The sequence below is a fragment of the Muntiacus reevesi genome, chromosome 16, assembly GCF_963930625.1.
Source record: "Muntiacus reevesi chromosome 16, mMunRee1.1, whole genome shotgun sequence".
Lineage (NCBI taxonomy): Eukaryota > Metazoa > Chordata > Mammalia > Artiodactyla > Cervidae > Muntiacus > Muntiacus reevesi.
Window position 1 is genome coordinate 24,273,429 of NC_089264.1, and position 10,439 is coordinate 24,283,867.

Sequence of the window (10,439 nt, forward strand, 5' to 3'; positions counted from 1 at the left end):
AGGGTAGTTATCAGGCATTGGACAGATCTACACTGTGTGTGACCTTCAGTAATAATGATAAAAACTAATACTTGTTGATCATTAACCATTTCTCAGGGAATGTGTAAAGTATATGGTATCCCATTCAATTCTCATAACTATTCTATGAAATAAGTGCTATTAGTGTTATTCTTATTTTATAGATGAAGAAATTAAGGCTTGAAGAAATCAGATAATTTATCAAAGGTAGAGGTATTCTCAAATGGATGTCAGTGTCCAGAGATTGAGCTCTTAAGCACTGTTCAATGCAGTCTCCCTACAAGAAAGACATTAGCTCCTCCATTTAGCATGTGGGTAAAGAAATGTGAGTACAAGAAATTACATCAACTGCCTGAAGTTTCCTAGCCAGTAAGTCTGAAATGCAAACCCATTGAAATCTACTTTACTTTCATCTAAATTCTTTATACAGTACTTCACTAGCTGTTTAGGCTTTATAGTGCCCAGTGATGCCAGCAGTGGGGAAAAGAGGGTGGCTAACTCTTTAAGAATAGAGGGAATTTTTTTAAAATGAGGTAGAACCACAGATGATGACCTGGTGTGTTTACCCAAGAGTCTGGTAATTCCACCCCAGCCTGGATGTGCCTAGTAGTTTGTATTCAAGAGCGCTTCCTCTGGGAAGACCCAGAGAAATCGGGTGGAGAGGGAGGTGGGAGGGGGGATCAGGATGGGGAATACGTGTAACTCTATGGCTGAGTCATATCAATGTATGACAAAACCCACTGGGGGGGGAAAAAAAAAACACTATGCTGCTATAATACATTAAAAAAAAAAAAAAAAAGAACGCTTCCTTCCTCCTTGAGGCTGACTCTTGTGTGGGTGAGCAAGTCAATAAGGGCTTCATGCTGCTCTCTGCTCCTCAGATTTAGGGCCACTCAGACTATTGTACAGGGTTCTTCATGCTGTGAATGATGGCTCAATGTAGAACTTGATTTTAGAACTCAGACTACTTGTCTTCCTACTCTTTTCCTTTCCCTCTCCTCCTCCTCATCTTCTTACCCTTGTTCAACTGTCCCATAAACACTTCCACAACCCACACTTAGTTTTCATGTCACTCAAGTAGTACATATATTTCCCCTTTGAGATTACCTTTGGGGTTTATTTAACTTATACCCCTCATCTCTGAAAGTGGTTTAGTAATCCCACACATCTGTGGTCAACTAACCTTTAACTAAGGAGGCACAAATACAATGGAGAAAAGCCAGCCTCCGCAGCAAGTGGTATTGAGAAAGCTGGACAGAGCTACATGCAAATCAGTGAAGTCAGAACACTCTCACACCATACACAAAACTCAACTCGAAATGGCTTAAAGACTTAAACATAAGACATGACAGACATGGCACCACAAAACTCCTAGAAAAGAACACAGGCAAAACATTGCTAACATAAATCATAGCAATTTTTCTTAAGTCAGCCTCCCTAGGCACTATAAATAAAGGCAAAAATAAATTGGACCTTATCAAACTTACAAGCTTCTGTACAGCAAATGAAACCATATACAAAATGAAAAGACAATCTACGGAATGGGAGAAAATATTTGTAAATAATTCAACCAACAGGGCTTAATTTCTAAATATACAAACAGCTCATACAACTCAATAACAACAACAACAACAACAAAAACCTGATCAAGAAATAGGCAGAAGAACTAAGTAGACTTTTTTCTAAAGAAAACATAGAGATGGCCAATAGGCACATTAAAAGATACTCCATGTTGCTAATTATTAGAGAAATATGAATCAAAACTACAATGAGGTATTACTTCACACCTGTTAGAATGACCATCATCAGAAAGTCTACAAATAATAAATGCTGGAGAGGGTGTGGAGAAAAGGGAACCTTCCTAAACTGTTAGTGGGAATATAAATGGGTGCAGCCACTATGGGAAAACAGTATGGAGATATCTTAAAAAACTAAAAAGTTATCATATGATCTACCAACCCCAGTCCTGGGCATAATTCTAGAAAAGACAAAAACTAATTTGAAAAGATATATGCACCCCAATGTTCACAACAACACTATTTTAGCAGCCAAGACACAGAAGCAATCCAAATTTCCATCAACAGATGAATAGATGAAGAAGGCATGGTATATGTATACAATGGAATGTTACCCAGCAACAAAAAATAACGAAATAATGCCATTTGCAGCAACATGGATGGACCTAGAGATTATCATACTAAGTGAAGTAAGTCAGACAGAGACAAATATCACTTACAAGTAGAATCTAAACAAACGGTTGAAATGAACTTATTTACAAAACAGAAATAGACTCACAGACATAGAAAGCAAACTTATGGTTACCAAAGGAGAAAGAGTTTGGGGGGGATGATGGAGATCAACTTGGAATTTAGGATTAATAGATATACACTACTATGTATAAAATTGATAAACAACGTAGTAACACCATTTGCCTTGGAGGGAGTTTATGAACATTAAATGAGATGATGAATGAACAAGATAATAAATATTAGCTACCATTAACTGAAAGAACATTCAGTTATAAAGAGAAAGAAACAGATGTGACCGAAGTTGTTGCTCTTGTTCAGTCACTAAGTTGCATCCGACTCTTTGCAATCCCAGGGACTGCAGCACACCAAGCTTTCCTGTCTTTCACGATTTCCCAGAGTTTGCTCAAACTCATGTCCATTGAGTCAGTGATGCCATCAAACCACCTCATCCTTTGTTGCCCCCTTCCCCTTCCCTCAATCTTTCACAGCATCAGGGTCTTTCCCAATGAGTTGGCTTTTCTTGTAGCAAACTGAAGACCATAACTTCATACAGAAGGCGGCCTCCTTCTCTCCTTCTTTCATGTCGGCATCTGCTGTTGTTGTTCAGTAATGTCTGACTCTTTGTGACCCCGTGGACTGCAGCACACCAGGCCTCCCTATCCTTCACCATCTCCTGGAGCTTGCTCAAACTCATGTCCATTGAGTCAGTGACGTCATCCAACCACCTGGTCCTCTGTCATCCTCTTCTCCTCCTGCCTTCAATATTTCCTAGCATCAGGGTCTTTTCCAGTGAGTCAGCTCTTCCCATTAGGTGGCCAAAGTACTGGAGCTTCATCCTTAGCATCAGTCCTTCCAATGAATATTCAGGACTGATTTCCTTGAGGACTGACTGGTTCGATCTCCTTGCAGTCCAAGGGACTCTCAGGAGTCTTCTCCAATACCACAGTTCAATAGCATCAATTCTTTGGCTCTCAGCCTTATGGTCCAACTCTCACATCCATACATGACTACTGGAAAAACCATAACTTTGAATGTTCAAACTACTGCACAATTGCATTCATTTCACACACTAACAAAGTAATGCTCAAAATTCTCCAAGTGAGGCTTCAACAGCACGTGAATCATGAACTTCCAGATGTTTAAGCAGGATTAATAAAAGGCAGAGGAATCAGAGATCATGTTGGCAGAAATGTGGCCATATCTTTTATTTTCAAGCATATTCTGATACAAAATACTCTATTTTTGTCCTTCCTTAGAGCTTTATGCACTAAGATGTTTCAAAAAATTATGTGTGTCCAAATTATACTTCCAAGATGAGAGCTCAAGTATTAAAGAAAGTAATATCTTGCTTGCTTGTATTATTATGTGTGTCCAAATTGTACTTTCAAGATTAGAGCTCAAGTATTAAAGAAAGTAATATCTTGCTTGCTTGCTATGTTGCTTCATTCATATCCAACTCTTTGTGATTCTATGGACTATAGCCTGCCAGAATCCTCTATTCATGGGATTTCCCAGGCAAGAATACTGGAGTGGTTGCCATTTCCTCCTCCAGGGGCTCTTTCTGAGCCAGGGATCGAACCCATGTCTCTTATGGCTCCTGCACTGGCAGGAGGGTTTTTTATCAGTAGGGCCACCTGGGAAGCCCCAACATCAAAACAAAACCCTTAATTAGACTGTTTTGATTTTTTTATATTAAGAACAATTATTTATTATTATTATTATTTTATTTTTGGTTGCACTGAGTCTTTGTTGGAGAAGGCAATGGCAACACAATCCAGTATTCTTGCCTGGAGAATCCCAGGGATGGGAGCCTCGTGGGCTGCCGTCTATATGGTCGCACAGAGTCGGACACGACTGACGTGACTTAGCAGCAGCAGGGTCTTTGTTGCCATGTGTGGGCTTTCTCTAGTTGTGATGAGCAGAGGTTACTCTTTGTAGTGGTGGTTGGGCTTCTCATTGCAGCAGCTTCTCTTGTCACGGAGCACAGGCTCTAGGCATATGGGCTTCAGTAGCTGCAGCACTCAGGCTCAGCAATTGTGGCTCATAGGCTTAACTGCTCTGCAGCATGTGGAATCTTCACAGACTGCGGATCGAACCCATGTCCCTTGCACTGGCAGGTGGATTCATATCCGCTGCACCACCAGGGAAGTCCTAGACTCTGTTGATTTTTTAATTAGGAAAAGTCACTATATTGGGGGCATAATTAAACCTTTTATTTTTAAGTCAGAAGTTTCTTGATTTGAAATGATCCAGAACAAGTTGCAGAGTTATTCAAAGTTTAGTCCTCCCCCACAGGATAGCTCAGACCTCATTTAGCCACTAGCTCTTTCATGTTATGCAACCCTGGGTCTTGTCCTCAATGAGAACTGCCATATGGCTCCATCCTGTCACATACCATCATGCCTCAGACCAGAAAAGAAAAACATGACCATGATTCTACCTGATCACAGATCTTCAACAATGCCCTGGGCTCTTCCCTCCAGAAGTGCAGCTGGCTGAGGAGCCTCTAAGTCAGCCTTAGACACCCAGGCACCCACTGCTAATCTCCAAGTGCAACTGAGCCCTTCCTTTTTATTTTACCACTTAGTGGAGATTCATGTTTTATATTTATTTATTGCCATTTTTTCCCAGGTATTTTATAGAAGAAATGAAAGAGTGCTGCAGCTGTGTCCTCTGAGAAAAACTGGCAAAGATAAGCCAATCCTTGAGGATGTTACATTTGACCCTGACAATGAACCCAAAGATGGTAAAGGATCCAATGACAGCCTCAGAAGGGCAGCAGATAAGGTAGAATCTCCCTCAAAGTGTGGCCTTTAGAATGATGCAAGGTAGTCCAAGGGCTTCCCTGGTGGCTCAGAGAGTAAAGAGTCTGCCTGCAATGCAGGAGACCTGGGTTTGATCCCCAGGTCGGGAAGACCCCCTGGGGAAAGGAATAGCTACTCACTACAGTATTCTTGCCTGGAGAATTCCACGGACAGAGGAGCCTGGCAGGCTACAGTCCATGGGTCACAGAGTTGGATATGACTAAGCAACTAACAGATACCCAAGGTTATCCAAAGAGATGGTTTCAAGCTGTGCTTTCCAAACCATCTATGGTGAAAAACCCTTACTTTCCATCATGGACTGATCCTCTTGTACAATATAATAGCAACACTAGCTGACCATATGATCTAAATTTGCTTCCAGTATGAATGTACCAGGGGGTGGAGTGGATTTACCTTTGCAGTATGATACACATGCACCTGTGGGACCAAGGACAGGTTGTCTGAAATTTCTATAGTCAGTTTTTTAATGCCTTCCTCAAGGATCATTGTAAGGTTTTGATTTTAAAAATCCAAGTGAATTGATTACATATTAGTATCTGGCAGGTAGTGGGTTACTTAAATATTAACTCTTGCCTCTCTTTCCAGGGCTGTCTTCCTAATATGTTCTAAAATAGCAAGTCAGCTGGCATCTATTATAATAGATTGTGGACCCATTCTGATTAATTAGTGTTCATGCCTTTGAGGTCTGAAAAATATTTTGAATATTACATCTGTCTATTATGTTCCTTGTGCAGAATATGTTCAAAGTTATAGTGGTGAGCATTATAAACTAATAAATTATAAAATAATGAATTGGTACATAGTTTATCAATTCATCATGAGTGTGGATCATGTGAATCAGCTTCAGAATCTAATCAAATTTACACATACTAATAGAATCAAGTTGTTGAACTTGCAAAACTGAGAAGTTTCTAGGCCACAAAACCCATGGAGATAGAATTCAACATTCCCCTGGGTCTACCCTCTAACCATCTTAATGATAATTTAAAACACAAGGAGAGCCTGGATGGAACCGCAGAAAAAGCTGATTGACTGTGAGAGCCAAATTCTCCTTGTGCCAGGAAGAGTTCCTTCTGAATATGAAGTGGGCTTTTGTAACAGAGGAGTGGTCTGTGGGTACTTCTGGTGCTAATATTCTGGACTCCTACTTCATGTTTTATCCAGACAAGCCCTGAAGGGAACTCTAGAAATAGATGCAAAGTGAGAAGAAACCAATGAATTTGACTCAATGCTGTGTAGCGCTTCCCACGGAGAAGGCCATGGCACCCCGCTCCAGTACTCTTGCCTGGAAAATCCATGGACGGAGGAGCCTGGTAGGCTGCAGTCCATGGGGTCGCTAAGAGTCGGACACGACTGAAGCGAACCAGCAGCAGCACTTCCCAGAGCCATCTTTGCCTTTTCTCCAAGGCCACGATCTCCTACCTTCTGGTCCGAAGGCAGCTCCCTTCCTGTTGCTGTGATAGTTGGTGGTTCGTCCTCCACAAGAAGCAATCCCTAGGCCATGTCTGTAATGAAGCACTGCCAGGCCTTGGTGCTCTAGAATTATTTTCAACTAGTCCTCAGCCTGATACATGGCAAAACCAATTTCCCTATCTGCTTTGCTTTATTCTTAAGGGAAGCTCAACAGGAGGACCAAACAACTTGGATTTGTACTTTTCCCACAATTCCTGACCTCTTTTTTTTTTACTTTATTAAAATACTGAGTTTATTTCACATGTATATTTTTGTCTCCCCACCATTTCCATCTGTCTGACCACCACTGCTACTATTCCTTTCATAACATTCCATACATACTTAAAACCAAGCAAAGGGTGGAGTTCCATCTTTAAAAACTAAACAGGCATTTTGGACAACACATTCTTGGCAATGGAACGTGGACAACATTTATCAGAGATGGTAGGGAAAGTTCTCACTCTGCATTATAAAAAGGGCAGCCAGATATCAACTGTTACAGAAATGAAATAAGAAAATTTTCAACAAACTGTTTAAACTGTTTTCTTAAAGAAACTTCCTCCACTGCCAGAGATCTTGAACAGCCTCCTGGTCAGTCATCCGGAAACAATTCTTCACATAATTGATAAACTTGGCTTCCACTTTGGGAAGGGAACCACTTTTTTCTATACTTGCTTGCATTTTTGCTTTAATGTCTTCTAAAGAGCTAGGTCCTTTCAGTGTTTTATCCTGCTTTTTGAAGAATTCTTGACCTTTTGATCTTGGTGTTGATGGTTTTGAGTCTTTTCCATTTTGGTTTGATTTTTGTGCATTTTTGGCTGGAGTATCTCATACAGATTTCTTTACTGGAGCTTTTTCTTCAACTTCCCCATCAAAATTGTCATCATCATCACTGTCTACATCATCATCATTGTCATTTTCATCATCATCGTCATCTTCATCAGCAGCAAGCTTTACTTTTTTCTGGGGAACCTTGCTACCACTTCCAGGAGCAGAACATTTTCCAGATATACTTAGGAGTTTCACATCCTCCTCCTCTTCATCTTCTGATTCTGCATCTTCCTCCACAGCTACTAAGTGCTGTCCACTGATATGCACAGGCCCTGAAGCACACTTCAACTGTAAGACCACAGGTGGTGTAATTTCAAAGCCCCCAAGAGAAACCACTGGCTGTGCAAACATTTTCAAAGTTGCCAGTGTTACTTTAATTGGACTGCCTTCATAATTCATCACCTCTGCTTCAACAATGTATAACTCATCCTTTGCTCCAGCCCCTAAACTGACCGTTCTTAAAGATAACTGGTGCCTCCCAGTGCACCAGGCCCGAGCACTCGTCTCATGCATCCCACCTGGGCTAGTGATCTGATTCACCATAGGAGTCGGGTGGAGAGGGAGGTGGGAGGGGGGATCGGGATGGAGAATACGTGTAACTCAATGGCTGATTCGTGTCAATGTATGACAAAACCCACTGAAATGTTGTGAAGTAATTGGCCTCCAACTAATAAAATAAAATTAAAAAAAAAAAAAAAAGATAACTGGTGCTCATTTTCATCATTATCTGCCTTGAAGTGATAATCTCTGTCAGCCTTTAGTTCGCAACTGAAAAGATAGTTCTGGGGCCTCAAGGGGCTCATGTCCATGTCCATTGAATCCTCCATGGGTTGGCCGCACGCACTTATGTGAAGCCAGATGGAATTAAACGACTACTATTTGAATGAGCCGCCGTGCAAGACAGAATCACACCAGGGACTCCTGACCTCTTTAAATGGAAATTCTCATCAACCAGCACACCGGGCTGGCAAACTGAGCACAATGGAGATGTGCTGGAATGATGTGAAGCCCTGGCATCATAATGAAATATCTTCTCAGGATTCTTTCCCTGCTCAGGTTCTGCATGCAGAAGAAAATTTTCTGAAACAGCCAAGCATAATCTCACACTGCAGTTCTGAGAGCTGGCCCTGCGTACCTGAACAAGGATTAGCAAAATCTTCGCCTGTCAGGCCAAAGCTGCAGAAACTGCATCTCAACCCCACTTTTCAGCTTGGCCTCATCCTCACCTGGCGTGGCATAGCTCAAAGATTAAAGGATAAGTTTCAGCTTGCAGCTGGTTGTTTGACTTACCACCTGAGTTTGGAGTGTTTGAAAATTTTATCCACAGAGGCCACAGTGAAATTCCACCTTCAGGTTTGGCTTGCGAAGGCAGAACAAAATTCACTGTGGTTCAAGTTACTAGCAGATTTTTTAATGCCTTGGAATATTCTGATTGTATAATGATTTCTGCTTATAAAGAATGATTCAGCAATAAACAGAGGTCCATTTCCCTGTGCATACAAAGGCCTCTTTCCTACTTTAACTTAAGGGATGTCACTTAGAGTAATTTTCATACACTGTGTGTTCCACACTTTAACGGGCACTTCCACGCATAGTACCTCACTTCACCTTCATGACAAGCCCTGAAGTCAGATAATTTCCCATCACTGGGAAGTTCAGAGCGTTTACTGTCTTGTCACAAGCAATTACAAGTCACTGCTAGATAGTCAGACCTAGTTCTCCTGACTCCACTATTATGACTCCCCTGCTGTCAGTGTGAGACTAGGTGATCCGACTCCTGACTGAGTTTCATGACACAGGATGGAGGGGAACAACCACGACTCTGAGAGAGGACGGCTGACACCCTGAAGCTCACGTGACTCGGCCCACCGCACACGTCTGACTGCGTGATGATGCCGGTGCACGCGGTGACCAGCTCAGCTGCCTGGGACTGTCCTGGCATTAGCCCTGAGACTCCTGTGTCCTGGGAACACCCTCAGTCTTGGCAAACCAGGATGGTTCGCCAAGAGCTAGACATGACTGAGCAAATTTCACTTGAGGGAGTTTACCAGATGAGGACGTCTGTATTTGTTCTGGCATCTCGTATATCGGTACTCATTTGCCTTGGCTCATAAGTAAACAGCTTTTTGCTGTTGACATAAACTTTGCCATCTTTGATTTGAAGATTAAGACTCAGAATAGTTGTTTGATTCACTTAACTCTTCACTCTGTCTGGTAATACCTGTGAGACAAGCTGAGTTTCTTCAGTGTTTCGCTGCTATGAAAATGGTGCTCCCAGTCAAGGCTGATTGACTGGTAGTGCTTTTACCTTTTGGATTTAATTTGGCCAGTGAGTTAGCATGACTAATTCTAATTGATAATTTTTTTTTCTCTCATGTACTTTCTTCTTCTTCTTCTTATTTTTAAATGTATTAGCAATCTCATTCCTGGGCATATTCTGGACAAAACTCTAAGTCAAAAAGATACATGCACCCCTGTATTCACAGCAGCACGATTCACAATAGTCAGGACATGAAAACAATCTAAAGGTATATTGGCAGATGAATGGACAAAGATGTGGCACATATGTACAATGGCATGTTACTCAGACACAAAAAAGAATGAAATAATGACGTTTGCAGCAACATGGATTCATCTAGAGATTATCATACTAAGTGAAGTAAAAAGAAAGAGAATACCATATCGCTTATATGTGAAACCTTAAACTGGCACAAATGAATCTAACTACAAAACAGACACAGACTCACGGACATGACTGGGATAGAGGTTGGGGGTTGAAGTGGGAGATGGGAATTAGCAGATGGAAGTACTACATATAGGATGGATAAACAAGGTCCCTCTAATTGATAATTCTGAATTAGGTATATAGATCTTAAGGTGGACCTACAACATTTAATATATTACACTGAGAGAGGTATCTATGGGCAAAGCTTATGCCAGGTTTTGAAAAGAAAATTTTGCCATATCTGTTGTCTGTAAGTATATTTCATGATCTAAACAACTTTGCAGACTTGGAAAACCTGTCCTACTGACTGAGTCCACAAGAGTAAAATCTCCTTTGTGT

At 41.3% G+C, this 10,439-nt stretch overlaps 1 pseudogene; it reads right to left on the bottom strand.

The window, feature by feature from the left end:
- Nucleotides 1-7,090: 7,090 nt before the first annotated feature.
- Nucleotides 7,091-7,844, bottom strand: LOC136147981 (nucleophosmin pseudogene; annotated as a pseudogene).
- Between the last annotated feature and the right edge of the window lie 2,595 nt (nt 7,845-10,439).